Genomic DNA, 18,940 nt, shown 5'->3' with positions numbered 1-18,940 from the left:
TGCAAGGCATATCAGGGCCCGCCTTCGAAGCGAGGGCTCACTTTGAGTTTCCCTTTAGCTATAAAACGGGACAGGATGAGCTCTGATTCAGAAACGGAAATACCCTGTCCCCTCGTGAAACCTCTTTTTCCCTCTCACAGCCATGCCTGCCGTGAGTATAGGCCTGACAACAACAGTGTTTTTAAGGGAGCTTCAAGGCGCATAAGAAGAGCTTTCAAGGTGGGAAAACAAGGCCAGTCCCATCAGGCACCATCACCAGGTTGACACGCAGCATACGTGTCTGTGGGTACTGGCAGGTCAAAAGAGACCTAGCTACCTCCCTGGCTCTTCCCTGATTCAGCTTTTCTACATAGGGTACTCTGCGTGTAGCGAACTGCTTAGACGAAAGAGTGCCCTAGGTCTCCTAGGGTCCTGTGCCTCTACCAAAAACCTGAAGTGTTCCACACAAAACTGTGCTGTAGTGGAAGTGGCAATGCAAGCTGCCTTTCTCCTAGAGATACGGTGACTTCAGGGATGAGGTCCTAGAAGGACTTGTAAGCAGAGAGTTTTTCTCAGTACCGCTCAGACTAGGGCAACGAGGACGACTTCCATGGTATGCTGGCCTTGCTAGAACCGTGTTGATGAAGCCGTTGGTGAGCTGGGGATATCTGGCTCGCCCAAGGAAGAGTGCAGCGTGTTATCCTTCACTCGGCCTACCCAGGGGCACCCTGAAGGGCCTACGGGTCTGAGTGTGGCCCAGCAAGCCCAGGGGAGCCTGGGGGTACTCAGTGTCCTTGTACGGAAACGAGTGCTGCCGCGAGGGGTCTAGAGTCCTGAAAAGCTGACCAGCGTTCAACTAATGCAGAAGAGCTACTAAGGCCTCATGGAAGCTGCTACATGCCTACTCTGCAGCATGGCATATCAGGGCCCTCCTTCGAAGCTAGGCCTCACTTTGAGTTTCCCTTTAGCTATAGAACAGGACAGGATCAGCTCTGACTCAGAAACTGGAATACCCTGTTTCTTCGTGACACCTCTTTTTCCCTCTCACAGCCATGCCTGTCGTGAGTATAAGCCTGACACCAACAGTGTTTTTCACTTATCTTCAAGGCGCCTAAAAGGAGTTTTCATGATGGGACAACAAGGCTATTCCCATCAGGTCCTGTTTCCAGATTGACACGCAGCGTAAGTGTCTGTGGTTTCTAAGAGGACAAAACAGACCTAGCTCCCTACTTGGCTCTTCCCAGAATCAAGTTTTCTGCACAGGGTGTTGTACATGTAGCGACGTGCCTAGACAATAGACTGCCCTAGGTCTCCTAAGAGCCCTGTGCCTGTCCCAAAAGCCTGAAGTGTTACACAGAAAACTGTGCTTTAGTGGAAGTTGGAATGCAAGCCGTCTTTCTCCTTGAGATACGGTGACTTCAGGTATGAGGTCCTCGAAGGACTTCAAAGCAGAGAGTTTTTCTCAGTACAGCTCAGAATAGGGTGATGAGGCAGACTTCCATGGTATGCTGGACTTGCTAGAACCGTGTTCCTGAGGCTGCTGGTGAGCTGAGGAAATCTAGCTTTCCCAAGAAAGAGTGCAGTTTGTTATGCTTCACTCGGCCTAGAAAGGGGCACAGTGAAGGGCCTACGGGTGTGAGTGTGGGCCAGCAAGCGCAGGGGAGCCCTTGGGTACTCAGAGCTCTTGTACGGAAAGGGGTACTGACACGAGTGGGCCTGGAGTCCTGAGAGGATGAGTACCTTTAAACTAATGCAGAACTGCGACTAAGGCCTCAAGGAAAAGGCTGCACAACTACCCTTCTGGAGGGCAAATCAGAGCCTTAGGTCGAGGGTAGGGCGCACGTCGAGATTCCCCTTAGCTCTAGTGCAGGGCAGGATATGCTCCCAACCAGGGCCTGGAAGCACCCTCTTTCTTTCGAGAAAACTCATTTTCTTCCAGAGCCATGCCTGGAGTGAGTACAGTCCCACAACCACAGTGTTTTTCAGGTGGCTTCAAGGCCGCATGAATGGAGCTTTCAAGCCGGGAAAACAAGGTTTGTCTCGTAAGGCCGCCATTTCCAGGTTGACATGCAGAAGAAGCATCTGTGCTTTCTAACAAGTCAAAAGAGACCTAGCTACTCACTGGGTCCTTGGAGAATCACCTTTCCTATGCAGGCTCTTCTGCGTGTAGCAAAATGCCTACATGAAAGAATTCCCTAGGTGTCCTGGGCTCCTGGGCATCTTCCAAAAGCCTGCAGCCTTACACCAGAAACTGTGGTCTAGTTGCACTTGACCCACAAGCCGACTTTCTCCTAGAGGTAGGTTGACTTCAGCTATGAGGTGGTAGAAGGAATTGTAAGCAAAGAGTTTTTCTCAGTACAGCTCGGACTACTGTAAGCAGGCAGACTTGCATGGCATGCTGCACCTACTACAACCGTGTCCCTGAGGCTGTTGGTGAGCTGAGGAAATCTAGCTCCCCCGAGGAAGTGTGCATCATGCTGCCCTTCACTCGGGGCAGACACGGGTACTCCGAAGGGTCTACGTGTCTGAATGTTGATCTTCAACTCAGGAGAGCCTGGTGGTACTCAGTGTCTTTGTACGGAAACGGGTGCAGACGCAAGGGAGCAGGAGTCCTGAGAAGATTAGTACCGTTAAACTAATGCAGAAGTGCGACGAAGGCCTCATGGAAGCTGCGCACTCCTACCCTGCTGCATGGCATATCAGGGCCCTCCTTCGAAGCTAGGCCTGACTTTGAGACTCCCTTTAGCTATAGAACAGGACAGGATGAGCCCTGACCGAGAAACTGGGGTACCCTGTTTCTTCGTGAAACCTTTTTTCCCCTCTCACAGCCATGTCTGCCGTGAGTATAAGGCAGACAACCACAGTGTGTTTAAGGGAGCTTCAAGGCACGTAAGAGGAGCTTTCGAGGTGGGAAAACAAGGCCAGTCCCATCAGGCACCATCTCCAGGTTGACACGCAGCATAAGTGTCTGCGGGTTCTGGCAGGTCAAAAGAGACCTAGCTACCTCCCTGGCTCTTTCCTGATTCAACTTTTCTACACAGGGTGCTCTGCGTGTAGCGAACTGCCTAGACGAAAGAGTGCCCTAGGTCTCCTAGGGTCCTGTGCCTCTACCAAAAGCCTGAAGGGGTCCACCGAAAACTGTGTTGTATTGGAAGTTGCAATGCAAGCTGCCTTTCTCTTTGAGATCCGGTGATTTCAGGTATGAGGTGCTAGAAGGACTTGTAAGCAGAGAGTTTTTCTCAGTACAGCTCAGACTAGGGCAACGAGGACGAATTCCATGTTATGCTGGCCTTTCTAGAACCGTGTTCATGAAACCTTTCGGTAGCTGGGGATATCTAGCTCCCTCAAGGAAGAGTGCAGCGGGTTACCCTTCACTCGGCCTACCCAGGGGCACCCTGAAGGGCCTACGGGTCTGAGTGTGGCCCAGCAAGCCCAGGGGAGCCTTGGAGTACTCAGTGTCCTTGTACGGAAACGAGTGCTGCCGCGAGGGGTCTAGGAGGCCTGAAAAGCTTACTAGCGTTCAAGTAAAGCAGAAGAGCGACTAAGGCCTCATGGAAGCTGTTGCACGCTTAGCCCGCTGCAAGGCATATCAGGGCCCGCCTTCGAAGCGAGGGCTCACTTTGAGTTTCCCTTTAGCTATAAAACGGGACAGGATGAGCTCTGATTCAGAAACGGAAATACCCTGTCCCCTCGTGAAACCTCTTTTTCCCTCTCACAGCCATGCCTGCCGTGAGTATAGGCCTGACAACAACAGTGCTTTTAAGGGAGCTTCAAGGCGCATAAGAAGAGCTTTCAAGGTGGGAAAACAAGGCCAGTCCCATCAGGCACCATCACCAGGTTGACACGCAGCATACGTGTCTGTGGGTACTGGCAGGTCAAAAGAGACCTAGCTACCTCCCTGGCTCTTCCCTGATTCAGCTTTTCTACATAGGGTACTCTGCGTGTAGCGAACTGCTTAGACGAAAGAGTGCCCTAGGTCTCCTAGGGTCCTGTGCCTCTACCAAAAACCTGAAGTGTTCCACACAAAACTGTGCTGTAGTGGAAGTGGCAATGCAAGCTGCCTTTCTCCTAGAGATACGGTGACTTCAGGGATGAGGTCCTAGAAGGACTTGTAAGCAGAGAGTTTTTCTCAGTACCGCTCAGACTAGGGCAACGAGGACGACTTCCATGGTATGCTGGCCTTGCTAGAACCGTGTTGATGAAGCCGTTGGTGAGCTGGGGATATCTAGCTCGCCCAAGGAAGAGTGCAGCGTGTTATCCTTCACTCGGCCTACCCAGGGGCACCCTGAAAGGCCTACGGGTCTGAGTGTGGCCCAGCAAGCCCAGGGGAGCCTGGGGGTACTCAGTGTCCTTGTACGGAAACGAGTGCTGCCGCGAGGGGTCTAGAGTCCTGAAAAGCTGACCAGCGTTCAACTAATGCAGAAGAGCTACTAAGGCCTCATGGAAGCTGCTACATGCCTACTCTGCAGCATGGCATATCAGGGCCCTCCTTCGAAGCTAGGCCTCACTTTGAGTTTCCCTTTAGCTATAGAACAGGACAGGATCAGCTCTGACTCAGAAACTGGAATACCCTGTTTCTTCGTGACACCTCTTTTTCCCTCTCACAGCCATGCCTGTCGTGAGTATAAGCCTGACACCAACAGTGTTTTTCACTTATCTTCAAGGCGCCTAAAAGGAGCTTTCATGATGGGACAACAAGGCTATTCCCATCAGGTCCTGTTTCCAGATTGACACGCAGCGTAAGTGTCTGTGGTTTCTAAGAGGACAAAACAGACCTAGCTCCCTACTTGGCTCTTCCCAGAATCAAGTTTTCTGCACAGGGTGTTGTACATGTAGCGACGTGCCTAGACAATAGACTGCCCTAGGTCTCCTAAGAGCCCTGTGCCTGTCCCAAAAGCCTGAAGTGTTACACAGAAAACTGTGCTTTAGTGGAAGTTGGAATGCAAGCCGTCTTTCTCCTTGAGATACGGTGACTTCAGGTATGAGGTCCTCGAAGGACTTCAAAGCAGAGAGTTTTTCTCAGTACAGCTCAGAATAGGGCGATGAGGCAGACTTCCATGGTATGCTGGACTTGCTAGAACCGTGTTCCTGAGGCTGCTGGTGAGCTGAGGAAATCTAGCTTTCCCAAGAAAGAGTGCAGTTTGTTATGCTTCACTCGGCCTAGAAAGGGGCACAGTGAAGGGCCTACGGGTGTGAGTGTGGGCCAGCAAGCGCAGGGGAGCCCTTGGGTACTCAGAGCTCTTGTACGGAAAGGGGTACTGACACGAGTGGGCCTGGAGTCCTGAGAAGATGAGTACCTTTAAACTAATGCAGAACTGCGACTAAGGCCTCAAGGAAAAGGCTGCACAACTACCCTTCTGGAGGGCAAATCAGAGCCTTAGGTCGAGGGTAGGGCGCACGTCGAGATTCCCCTTAGCTCTAGTGCAGGGCAGGATATGCTCCCAACCAGGGCCTGGAAGCACCCTCTTTCTTTCGAGAAAACTCATTTTCTTCCAGAGCCATGCCTGGAGTGAGTACAGTCCCACAACCACAGTGTTTTTCAGGTGGCTTCAAGGCCGCATGAATGGAGCTTTCAAGCCGGGAAAACAAGGTTTGTCTCGTAAGGCCGCCATTTCCAGGTTGACATGCAGAAGAAGCATCTGTGCTTTCTAACAAGTCAAAAGAGACCTAGCTACTCACTGGGTCCTTGGAGAATCAACTTTCCTATGCAGGCTCTTCTGCGTGTAGCAAAATGCCTACATGAAAGAATTCCCTAGGTGTCCTGGGCTCCTGGGCATCTTCCAAAAGCCTGCAGCCTTACACCAGAAACTGTGGTCTAGTTGCACTTGACCCACAAGCCGACTTTCTCCTAGAGGTAGGTTGACTTCAGCTATGAGGTGGTAGAAGGAATTGTAAGCAAAGAGTTTTTCTCAGTACAGCTCGGACTACTGTAAGCAGGCAGACTTGCATGGCATGCTGCACCTACTACAACCGTGTCCCTGAGGCTGTTGGTGAGCTGAGGAAATCTAGCTCCCCCGAGGAAGTGTGCATCATGCTGCCCTTCACTCGGCGCAGACACGGGTACTCCGAAGGGTCTACGTGTCTGAATGTTGATCTTCAACTCAGGAGAGCCTGGTGGTACTCAGTGTCTTTGTACGGAAACGGGTGCAGACGCAAGGGAGCAGGAGTCCTGAGAAGATTAGTACCGTTAAACTAATGCAGAAGTGCGACGAAGGCCTCATGGAAGCTGCGCACTCCTACCCTGCTGCATGGCATATCAGGGCCCTCCTTCGAAGCTAGGCCTGACTTTGAGACTCCCTTTAGCTATACAACAGGACAGGATGAGCCCTGACCGAGAAACTGGGGTACCCTGTTTCTTCGTGAAACCTTTTTTCCCCTCTCACAGCCATGTCTGCCGTGAGTATAAGGCAGACAACCACAGTGTGTTTAAGGGAGCTTCAAGGCACGTAAGAGGAGCTTTCGAGGTGGGAAAACAAGGCCAGTCCCATCAGGCACCATCTCCAGGTTGACACGCAGCATAAGTGTCTGCGGGTTCTGGCAGGTCAAAAGAGACCTAGCTACCTCCCTGGCTCTTTCCTGATTCAACTTTTCTACACAGGGTGCTCTGCGTGTAGCGAACTGCCTAGACGAAAGAGTGCCCTAGGTCTCCTAGGGTCCTGTGCCTCTACCAAAAGCCTGAAGGGGTCCACCGAAAACTGTGTTGTATTGGAAGTTGCAATGCAAGCTGCCTTTCTCTTTGAGATCCGGTGATTTCAGGTATGAGGTGCTAGAAGGACTTGTAAGCAGAGAGTTTTTCTCAGTACAGCTCAGACTAGGGCAACGAGGACGAATTCCATGTTATGCTGGCCTTTCTAGAACCGTGTTCATGAAACCTTTCGGTAGCTGGGGATATCTAGCTCCCTCAAGGAAGAGTGCAGCGGGTTACCCTTCACTCGGCCTACCCAGGGGCACCCTGAAGGGCCTACGGGTCTGAGTGTGGCCCAGCAAGCCCAGGGGAGCCTTGGAGTACTCAGTGTCCTTGTACGGAAACGAGTGCTGCCGCGAGGGGTCTAGGAGGCCTGAAAAGCTTACTAGCGTTCAAGTAAAGCAGAAGAGCGACTAAGGCCTCATGGAAGCTGTTGCACGCTTAGCCCGCTGCAAGGCATATCAGGGCCCGCCTTCGAAGCGAGGGCTCACTTTGAGTTTCCCTTTAGCTATAAAACGGGACAGGATGAGCTCTGATTCAGAAACGGAAATACCCTGTCCCCTCGTGAAACCTCTTTTTCCCTCTCACAGCCATGCCTGCCGTGAGTATAGGCCTGACAACAACAGTGCTTTTAAGGGAGCTTCAAGGCGCATAAGAAGAGCTTTCAAGGTGGGAAAACAAGGCCAGTCCCATCAGGCACCATCACCAGGTTGACACGCAGCATACGTGTCTGTGGGTACTGGCAGGTCAAAAGAGACCTAGCTACCTCCCTGGCTCTTCCCTGATTCAGCTTTTCTACATAGGGTACTCTGCGTGTAGCGAACTGCTTAGACGAAAGAGTGCCCTAGGTCTCCTAGGGTCCTGTGCCTCTACCAAAAACCTGAAGTGTTCCACACAAAACTGTGCTGTAGTGGAAGTGGCAATGCAAGCTGCCTTTCTCCTAGAGATACGGTGACTTCAGGGATGAGGTCCTAGAAGGACTTGTAAGCAGAGAGTTTTTCTCAGTACCGCTCAGACTAGGGCAACGAGGACGACTTCCATGGTATGCTGGCCTTGCTAGAACCGTGTTGATGAAGCCGTTGGTGAGCTGGGGATATCTAGCTCGCCCAAGGAAGAGTGCAGCGTGTTATCCTTCACTCGGCCTACCCAGGGGCACCCTGAAAGGCCTACGGGTCTGAGTGTGGCCCAGCAAGCCCAGGGGAGCCTGGGGGTACTCAGTGTCCTTGTACGGAAACGAGTGCTGCCGCGAGGGGTCTAGAGTCCTGAAAAGCTGACCAGCGTTCAACTAATGCAGAAGAGCTACTAAGGCCTCATGGAAGCTGCTACATGCCTACTCTGCAGCATGGCATATCAGGGCCCTCCTTCGAAGCTAGGCCTCACTTTGAGTTTCCCTTTAGCTATAGAACAGGACAGGATCAGCTCTGACTCAGAAACTGGAATACCCTGTTTCTTCGTGACACCTCTTTTTCCCTCTCACAGCCATGCCTGTCGTGAGTATAAGCCTGACACCAACAGTGTTTTTCACTTATCTTCAAGGCGCCTAAAAGGAGCTTTCATGATGGGACAACAAGGCTATTCCCATCAGGTCCTGTTTCCAGATTGACACGCAGCGTAAGTGTCTGTGGTTTCTAAGAGGACAAAACAGACCTAGCTCCCTACTTGGCTCTTCCCAGAATCAAGTTTTCTGCACAGGGTGTTGTACATGTAGCGACGTGCCTAGACAATAGACTGCCCTAGGTCTCCTAAGAGCCCTGTGCCTGTCCCAAAAGCCTGAAGTGTTACACAGAAAACTGTGCTTTAGTGGAAGTTGGAATGCAAGCCGTCTTTCTCCTTGAGATACGGTGACTTCAGGTATGAGGTCCTCGAAGGACTTCAAAGCAGAGAGTTTTTCTCAGTACAGCTCAGAATAGGGCGATGAGGCAGACTTCCATGGTATGCTGGACTTGCTAGAACCGTGTTCCTGAGGCTGCTGGTGAGCTGAGGAAATCTAGCTTTCCCAAGAAAGAGTGCAGTTTGTTATGCTTCACTCGGCCTAGAAAGGGGCACAGTGAAGGGCCTACGGGTGTGAGTGTGGGCCAGCAAGCGCAGGGGAGCCCTTGGGTACTCAGAGCTCTTGTACGGAAAGGGGTACTGACACGAGTGGGCCTGGAGTCCTGAGAAGATGAGTACCTTTAAACTAATGCAGAACTGCGACTAAGGCCTCAAGGAAAAGGCTGCACAACTACCCTTCTGGAGGGCAAATCAGAGCCTTAGGTCGAGGGTAGGGCGCACGTCGAGATTCCCCTTAGCTCTAGTGCAGGGCAGGATATGCTCCCAACCAGGGCCTGGAAGCACCCTCTTTCTTTCGAGAAAACTCATTTTCTTCCAGAGCCATGCCTGGAGTGAGTACAGTCCCACAACCACAGTGTTTTTCAGGTGGCTTCAAGGCCGCATGAATGGAGCTTTCAAGCCGGGAAAACAAGGTTTGTCTCGTAAGGCCGCCATTTCCAGGTTGACATGCAGAAGAAGCATCTGTGCTTTCTAACAAGTCAAAAGAGACCTAGCTACTCACTGGGTCCTTGGAGAATCAACTTTCCTATGCAGGCTCTTCTGCGTGTAGCAAAATGCCTACATGAAAGAATTCCCTAGGTGTCCTGGGCTCCTGGGCATCTTCCAAAAGCCTGCAGCCTTACACCAGAAACTGTGGTCTAGTTGCACTTGACCCACAAGCCGACTTTCTCCTAGAGGTAGGTTGACTTCAGCTATGAGGTGGTAGAAGGAATTGTAAGCAAAGAGTTTTTCTCAGTACAGCTCGGACTACTGTAAGCAGGCAGACTTGCATGGCATGCTGCACCTACTACAACCGTGTCCCTGAGGCTGTTGGTGAGCTGAGGAAATCTAGCTCCCCCGAGGAAGTGTGCATCATGCTGCCCTTCACTCGGCGCAGACACGGGTACTCCGAAGGGTCTACGTGTCTGAATGTTGATCTTCAACTCAGGAGAGCCTGGTGGTACTCAGTGTCTTTGTACGGAAACGGGTGCAGACGCAAGGGAGCAGGAGTCCTGAGAAGATTAGTACCGTTAAACTAATGCAGAAGTGCGACGAAGGCCTCATGGAAGCTGCGCACTCCTACCCTGCTGCATGGCATATCAGGGCCCTCCTTCGAAGCTAGGCCTGACTTTGAGACTCCCTTTAGCTATACAACAGGACAGGATGAGCCCTGACCGAGAAACTGGGGTACCCTGTTTCTTCGTGAAACCTTTTTTCCCCTCTCACAGCCATGTCTGCCGTGAGTATAAGGCAGACAACCACAGTGTGTTTAAGGGAGCTTCAAGGCACGTAAGAGGAGCTTTCGAGGTGGGAAAACAAGGCCAGTCCCATCAGGCACCATCTCCAGGTTGACACGCAGCATAAGTGTCTGCGGGTTCTGGCAGGTCAAAAGAGACCTAGCTACCTCCCTGGCTCTTCCCTGATTCAACTTTTCTACACAGGGTGCTCTGCGTGTAGCGAACTGCCTAGACGAAAGAGTGCCCTAGGTCTCCTAGGGTCCTGTGCCTCTACCAAAAGCCTGAAGGGGTCCACCGAAAACTGTGTTGTAGTGGAAGTGGCAATGCAAGCTGCCTTTCTCTTTGAGATCCGGTGATTTCAGGTATGAGGTGCTAGAAGGACTTGTAAGCAGAGAGTTTTTCTCAGTACAGCTCAGACTAGGGCAACGAGGACGAATTCCATGTTATGCTGGCCTTGCTAGAACCGTGTTCATGAAACCTTTCGGTAGCTGGGGATATCTAGCTCGCCCAAGGAAGAGTGCAGCGTGTTATCCTTCACTCGGCCTACCCAGGGGCACCCTGAAGGGCCTACGGGTCTGAGTGTGGCCCAGCAAGCCCAGGGGAGCCTGGGGGTACTCAGTGTCCTTGTACGGAAACGAGTGCTGCCGCGAGGGGTCTAGAGTCCTGAAAAGCTGACCAGCGTTCAACTAATGCAGAAGAGCTACTAAGGCCTCATGGAAGCTGCTACATGCCTACTCTGCAGCATGGCATATCAGGGCCCTCCTTCGAAGCTAGGCATCACTTTGAGTTTCCCTTTAGCTATAGAACAGGACAGGATCAGCTCTGACTCAGAAACTGGAATACCCTGTTTCTTCGTGACACCTCTTTTTCCCTCTCACAGCCATGCCTGTCGTGAGTATAAGCCTGACACCAACAGTGTTTTTCACTTATCTTCAAGGCGCCTAAAAGGAGCTTTCATGATGGGACAACAAGGCTATTCCCATCAGGTCCTGTTTCCAGATTGACACGCAGCGTAAGTGTCTGTGGTTTCTAAGAGGACAAAACAGACCTAGCTCCCTACTTGGCTCTTCCCAGAATCAAGTTTTCTGCACAGGGTGTTGTACATGTAGCGACGTGCCTAGACAATAGACTGCCCTAGGTCTCCTAAGAGCCCTGTGCCTGTCCCGAAAGCCTGAAGTGTTACACAGAAAACTGTGCTTTAGTGGAAGTTGGAATGCAAGCCGTCTTTCTCCTTGAGATACGGTGACTTCAGGTATGAGGTCCTCGAAGGACTTCAAAGCAGAGAGTTTTTCTCAGTACAGCTCAGAATAGGGCGATGAGGCAGACTTCCATGGTATGCTGGACTTGCTAGAACCGTGTTCCTGAGGCTGCTGGTGAGCTGAGGAAATCTAGCTTTCCCAAGAAAGAGTGCAGTTTGTTATGCTTCACTCGGCCTAGAAAGGGGCACAGTGAAGGGCCTACGGGTGTGAGTGTGGGCCAGCAAGCGCAGGGGAGCCCTTGGGTACTCAGAGCTCTTGTACGGAAAGGGGTACTGACACGAGTGGGCCTGGAGTCCTGAGAAGATGAGTACCTTTAAACTAATGCAGAACTGCGACTAAGGCCTCAAGGAAAAGGCTGCACAACTACCCTTCTGGAGGGCAAATCAGAGCCTTAGGTCGAGGGTAGGGCGCACGTCGAGATTCCCCTTAGCTCTAGTGCAGGGCAGGATATGCTCCCAACCAGGGCCTGGAAGCACCCTCTTTCTTTCGAGAAAACTCATTTTCTTCCAGAGCCATGCCTGGAGTGAGTACAGTCCCACAACCACAGTGTTTTTCAGGTGGCTTCAAGGCCGCATGAATGGAGCTTTCAAGCCGGGAAAACAAGGTTTGTCTCGTAAGGCCGCCATTTCCAGGTTGACATGCAGAAGAAGCATCTGTGCTTTCTAACAAGTCAAAAGAGACCTAGCTACTCACTGGGTCCTTGGAGAATCAACTTTCCTATGCAGGCTCTTCTGCGTGTAGCAAAATGCCTACATGAAAGAATTCCCTAGGTGTCCTGGGCTCCTGGGCATCTTCCAAAAGCCTGCAGCCTTACACCAGAAACTGTGGTCTAGTTGCACTTGACCCACAAGCCGACTTTCTCCTAGACGTAGGTTGACTTCAGCTATGAGGTGGTAGAAGGAATTGTAAGCAAAGAGTTTTTCTCAGTACAGCTCGGACTACTGTAAGCAGGCAGACTTGCATGGCATGCTGCACCTACTACAACCGTGTCCCTGAGGCTGTTGGTGAGCTGAGGAAATCTAGCTCCCCCGAGGAAGTGTGCATCATGCTGCCCTTCACTCGGCGCAGACACGGGTACTCCGAAGGGTCTACGTGTCTGAATGTTGATCTTCAACTCAGGAGAGCCTGGTGGTACTCAGTGTCTTTGTACGGAAACGGGTGCAGACGCAAGGGAGCAGGAGTCCTGAGAAGATTAGTACCGTTAAACTAATGCAGAAGTGCGACGAAGGCCTCATGGAAGCTGCGCACTCCTACCCTGCTGCATGGCATATCAGGGCCCTCCTTCGAAGCTAGGCCTGACTTTGAGACTCCCTTTAGCTATAGAACAGGACAGGATGAGCCCTGACCGAGAAACTGGGGTACCCTGTTTCTTCGTGAAACCTTTTTTCCCCTCTCACAGCCATGTCTGCCGTGAGTATAAGGCAGACAACCACAGTGTGTTTAAGGGAGCTTCAAGGCACGTAAGAGGAGCTTTCGAGGTGGGAAAACAAGGCCAGTCCCATCAGGCACCATCTCCAGGTTGACACGCAGCATAAGTGTCTGCGGGTTCTGGCAGGTCAAAAGAGACCTAGCTACCTCCCTGGCTCTTTCCTGATTCAACTTTTCTACACAGGGTGCTCTGCGTGTAGCGAACTGCCTAGACGAAAGAGTGCCCTAGGTCTCCTAGGGTCCTGTGCCTCTACCAAAAGCCTGAAGGGGTCCACCGAAAACTGTGTTGTAGTGGAAGTTGCAATGCAAGCTGCCTTTGTCTTTGAGATCCGGTGATTTCAGGTATGAGGTGCTAGAAGGACTTGTAAGCAGAGAGTTTTTCTCAGTACAGCTCAGACTAGGGCAACGAGGACGAATTCCATGTTATGCTGGCCTTTCTAGAACCGTGTTCATGAAACCTTTCGGTAGCTGGGGATATCTAGCTCCCTCAAGGAAGAGTGCAGCGGGTTACCCTTCACTCGGCCTACCCAGGGGCACCCTGAAGGGCCTACGGGTCTGAGTGTGGCCCAGCAAGCCCAGGGGAGCCTTGGAGTACTCAGTGTCCTTGTACGGAAACGAGTGCTGCCGCGAGGGGTCTAGGAGGCCTGAAAAGCTTACTAGCGTTCAAGTAAAGCAGAAGAGCGACTAAGGCCTCATGGAAGCTGTTGCACGCTTAGCCCGCTGCAAGGCATATCAGGGCCCGCCTTCGAAGCGAGGGCTCACTTTGAGTTTCCCTTTAGCTATAAAACGGGACAGGATGAGCTCTGATTCAGAAACGGAAATACCCTGTCCCCTCGTGAAACCTCTTTTTCCCTCTCACAGCCATGCCTGCCGTGAGTATAGGCCTGACAACAACAGTGCTTTTAAGGGAGCTTCAAGGCGCATAAGAAGAGCTTTCAAGGTGGGAAAACAAGGCCAGTCCCATCAGGCACCATCACCAGGTTGACACGCAGCATACGTGTCTGTGGGTACTGGCAGGTCAAAAGAGACCTAGCTACCTCCCTGGCTCTTCCCTGATTCAGCTTTTCTACATAGGGTACTCTGCGTGTAGCGAACTGCTTAGACGAAAGAGTGCCCTAGGTCTCCTAGGGTCCTGTGCCTCTACCAAAAACCTGAAGTGTTCCACACAAAACTGTGCTGTAGTGGAAGTGGCAATGCAAGCTGCCTTTCTCCTAGAGATACGGTGACTTCAGGGATGAGGTCCTAGAAGGACTTGTAAGCAGAGAGTTTTTCTCAGTACCGCTCAGACTAGGGCAACGAGGACGACTTCCATGGTATGCTGGCCTTGCTAGAACCGTGTTGATGAAGCCGTTGGTGAGCTGGGGATATCTAGCTCGCCCAAGGAAGAGTGCAGCGTGTTATCCTTCACTCGGCCTACCCAGGGGCACCCTGAAGGGCCTACGGGTCTGAGTGTGGCCCAGCAAGCCCAGGGGAGCCTGGGGGTACTCAGTGTCCTTGTACGGAAACGAGTGCTGCCGCGAGGGGTCTAGAGTCCTGAAAAGCTGACCAGCGTTCAACTAATGCAGAAGAGCTACTAAGGCCTCATGGAAGCTGCTACATGCCTACTCTGCAGCATGGCATATCAGGGCCCTCCTTCGAAGCTAGGCCTCACTTTGAGTTTCCCTTTAGCTATAGAACAGGACAGGATCAGCTCTGACTCAGAAACTGGAATACCCTGTTTCTTCGTGACACCTCTTTTTCCCTCTCACAGCCATGCCTGTCGTGAGTATAAGCCTGACACCAACAGTGTTTTTCACTTATCTTCAAGGCGCCTAAAAGGAGCTTTCATGATGGGACAACAAGGCTATTCCCATCAGGTCCTGTTTCCAGATTGACACGCAGCGTAAGTGTCTGTGGTTTCTAAGAGGACAAAACAGACCTAGCTCCCTACTTGGCTCTTCCCAGAATCAAGTTTTCTGCACAGGGTGTTGTACATGTAGCGACGTGCCTAGACAATAGACTGCCCTAGGTCTCCTAAGAGCCCTGTGCCTGTCCCAAAAGCCTGAAGTGTTACACAGAAAACTGTGCTTTAGTGGAAGTTGGAATGCAAGCCGTCTTTCTCCTTGAGATACGGTGACTTCAGGTATGAGGTCCTCGAAGGACTTCAAAGCAGAGAGTTTTTCTCAGTACAGCTCAGAATAGGGCGATGAGGCAGACTTCCATGGTATGCTGGACTTGCTAGAACCGTGTTCCTGAGGCTGCTGGTGAGCTGAGGAAATCTAGCTTTCCCAAGAAAGAGTGCAGTTTGTTATGCTTCACTCGGCCTAGAAAGGGGCACAGTGAAGGGCCTACGGGTGTGAGTGTGGGCCAGCAAGCGCAGGGGAGCCCTTGGGTACTCAGAGCTCTTGTACGGAAAGGGGTACTGACACGAGTGGGCCTGGAGTCCTGAGAAGATGAGTACCTTTAAACTAATGCAGAACTGCGACTAAGGCCTCAAGGAAAAGGCTGCACAACTACCCTTCTGGAGGGCAAATCAGAGCCTTAGGTCGAGGGTAGGGCGCACGTCGAGATTCCCCTTAGCTCTAGTGCAGGGCAGGATATGCTCCCAACCAGGGCCTGGAAGCACCCTCTTTCTTTCGAGAAAACTCATTTTCTTCCAGAGCCATGCCTGGAGTGAGTACAGTCCCACAACCACAGTGTTTTTCAGGTGGCTTCAAGGCCGCATGAATGGAGTTTTCAAGCCGGGAAAACAAGGTTTGTCTCGTAAGGCCGCCATTTCCAGGTTGACATGCAGAAGAAGCATCTGTGCTTTCTAACAAGTCAAAAGAGACCTAGCTACTCACTGGGTCCTTGGAGAATCAACTTTCCTATGCAGGCTCTTCTGCGTGTAGCAAAATGCCTACATGAAAGAATTCCCTAGGTGTCCTGGGCTCCTGGGCATCTTCCAAAAGCCTGCAGCCTTACACCAGAAACTGTGGTCTAGTTGCACTTGACCCACAAGCCGACTTTCTCCTAGAGGTAGGTTGACTTCAGCTATGAGGTGGTAGAAGGAATTGTAAGCAAAGAGTTTTTCTCAGTACAGCTCGGACTACTGTAAGCAGGCAGACTTGCATGGCATGCTGCACCTACTACAACCGTGTCCCTGAGGCTGTTGGTGAGCTGAGGAAATCTAGCTCCCCCGAGGAAGTGTGCATCATGCTGCCCTTCACTCGGCGCAGACACGGGTACTCCGAAGGGTCTACGTGTCTGAATGTTGATCTTCAACTCAGGAGAGCCTGGTGGTACTCAGTGTCTTTGTACGGAAACGGGTGCAGACGCAAGGGAGCAGGAGTCCTGAGAAGATTAGTACCGTTAAACTAATGCAGAAGTGCGACGAAGGCCTCATGGAAGCTGCGCACTCCTACCCTGCTGCATGGCATATCAGGGCCCTCCTTCGAAGCTAGGCCTGACTTTGAGACTCCCTTTAGCTATAGAACAGGACAGGATGAGCCCTGACCGAGAAACTGGGGTACCCTGTTTCTTCGTGAAACCTTTTTTCCCCTCTCACAGCCATGTCTGCCGTGAGTATAAGGCAGACAACCACAGTGTGTTTAAGGGAGCTTCAAGGCACGTAAGAGGAGCTTTCGAGGTGGGAAAACAAGGCCAGTCCCATCAGGCACCATCTCCAGGTTGACACGCAGCATAAGTGTCTGCGGGTTCTGGCAGGTCAAAAGAGACCTAGCTACCTCCCTGGCTCTTTCCTGATTCAACTTTTCTACACAGGGTGCTCTGCGTGTAGCGAACTGCCTAGACGAAAGAGTGCCCTAGGTCTCCTAGGGTCCTGTGCCTCTACCAAAAGCCTGAAGGGGTCCACCGAAAACTGTGTTGTAGTGGAAGTTGCAATGCAAGCTGCCTTTGTCTTTGAGATCCGGTGATTTCAGGTATGAGGTGCTAGAAGGACTTGTAAGCAGAGAGTTTTTCTCAGTACAGCTCAGACTAGGGCAACGAGGACGAATTCCATGTTATGCTGGCCTTTCTAGAACCGTGTTCATGAAACCTTTCGGTAGCTGGGGATATCTAGCTCCCTCAAGGAAGAGTGCAGCGGGTTACCCTTCACTCGGCCTACCCAGGGGCACCCTGAAGGGCCTACGGGTCTGAGTGTGGCCCAGCAAGCCCAGGGGAGCCTTGGAGTACTCAGTGTCCTTGTACGGAAACGAGTGCTGCCGCGAGGGGTCTAGGAGGCCTGAAAAGCTTACTAGCGTTCAAGTAAAGCAGAAGAGCGACTAAGGCCTCATGGAAGCTGTTGCACGCTTAGCCCGCTGCAAGGCATATCAGGGCCCGCCTTCGAAGCGAGGGCTCACTTTGAGTTTCCCTTTAGCTATAAAACGGGACAGGATGAGCTCTGATTCAGAAACGGAAATACCCTGTCCCCTCGTGAAACCTCTTTTTCCCTCTCACAGCCATGCCTGCCGTGAGTATAGGCCTGACAACAACAGTGCTTTTAAGGGAGCTTCAAGGCGCATAAGAAGAGCTTTCAAGGTGGGAAAACAAGGCCAGTCCCATCAGGCACCATCACCAGGTTGACACGCAGCATACGTGTCTGTGGGTACTGGCAGGTCAAAAGAGACCTAGCTACCTCCCTGGCTCTTCCCTGATTCAGCTTTTCTACATAGGGTACTCTGCGTGTAGCGAACTGCTTAGACGAAAGAGTGCCCTAGGTCTCCTAGGGTCCTGTGCCTCTACCAAAAACCTGAAGTGTTCCACACAAAACTGTGCTGTAGTGGAAGTGGCAATGCAAGCTGCCTTTCTCCTAGAGATACGGTGACTTCAGGGATGAGGTCCTAGAAGGACTTGTAAGCAGAGAGTTTTTCTCAGTACCGCTCAGACTAGGGCAACGAGGACGACTTCCATGGTATGCTGGCCTTGCTAGAACCGTGTTGATGAAGCCGTTGGTGAGCTGGGGATATCTAGCTCGCCCAAGGAAGAGTGCAGCGTGTTATCCTTCACTCGGCCTACCCAGGGGCACCCTGAAGGGCCTACGGGTCTGAGTGTGGCCCAGCAAGCCCAGGGGAGCCTGGGGGTACTCAGTGTCCTTGTACGGAAACGAGTGCTGCCGCGAGGGGTCTAGAGTCCTGAAAAGCTGACCAGCGTTCAACTAATGCAGAAGAGCTACTAAGGCCTCATGGAAGCTGCTACATGCCTACTCTGCAGCATGGCATATCAGGGCCCTCCTTCGAAGCTAGGCCTCACTTTGAGTTTCCCTTTAGCTATAGAACAGGACAGGATCAGCTCTGACTCAGAAACTGGAATACCCTGTTTCTTCGTGACACCTCTTTTTCCCTCTCACAGCCATGCCTGTCGTGAGTATAAGCCTGACACCAACAGTGTTTTTCACTTATCTTCAAGGCGCCTAAAAGGAGTTTTCATGATGGGACAACAAGGCTATTCCCATCAGGTCCTGTTTCCAGATTGACACGCAGCGTAAGTGTCTGTGGTTTCTAAGAGGACAAAACAGACCTAGCTCCCTACTTGGCTCTTCCCAGAATCAAGTTTTCTGCACAGGGTGTTGTACATGTAGCGACGTGCCTAGACAATAGACTGCCCTAGGTCTCCTAAGAGCCCTGTGCCTGTCCCAAAAGCCTGAAGTGTTACACAGAAAACTGTGCTTTAGTGGAAGTTGGAATGCAAGCCGTCTTTCTCCTTGAGATACGGTGACTTCAGGTATGAGGTCCTCGAAGGACTTCAAAGCAGAGAGTTTTTCTCAGTACAGCTCAGAATAGGGCGATGAGGCAGACTTCCATGGTATGCTGGACTTGCTAGAACCGTGTTCCTGAGGCTGCTGGTGAGCTGAGGAAATCTAGCTTTCCCAAGAAAGAGTGCAGTTTGTTATGCTTCACTCGGCCTAGAAAGGGGCACAGTGAAGGGCCTACGGGTGTGAGTGTGGGCCAGCAAGCGCAGGGGAGCCCTTGGGTACTCAGAGCTCTTGTACGGAAAGGGGTACTGACACGAGTGGGCCTGGAGTCCTGAGAAGATGAGTACCTTTAAACTAATGCAGAACTGCGACTAAGGCCTCAAGGAAAAGGCTGCACAACTACCCTTCTGGAGGGCAAATCAGAGCCTTAGGTCGAGGGTAGGGCGCACGTCGAGATTCCCCTTAGCTCTAGTGCAGGGCAGGATATGCTCCCAACCAGGGCCTGGAAGCACCCTCTTTCTTTCGAGAAAACTCATTTTCTTCCAGAGCCATGCCTGGAGTGAGTACAGTCCCACAACCACAGTGTTTTTCAGGTGGCTTCAAGGCCGCATGAATGGAGTTTTCAAGCCGGGAAAACAAGGTTTGTCTCGTAAGGCCGCCATTTCCAGGTTGA

This window comes from Eubalaena glacialis, chromosome 9, assembly GCF_028564815.1.
Source record: "Eubalaena glacialis isolate mEubGla1 chromosome 9, mEubGla1.1.hap2.+ XY, whole genome shotgun sequence".
In the NCBI taxonomy this organism is placed as follows: domain Eukaryota; kingdom Metazoa; phylum Chordata; class Mammalia; order Artiodactyla; family Balaenidae; genus Eubalaena; species Eubalaena glacialis.
This window is presented reverse-complemented; position numbering follows the sequence as displayed.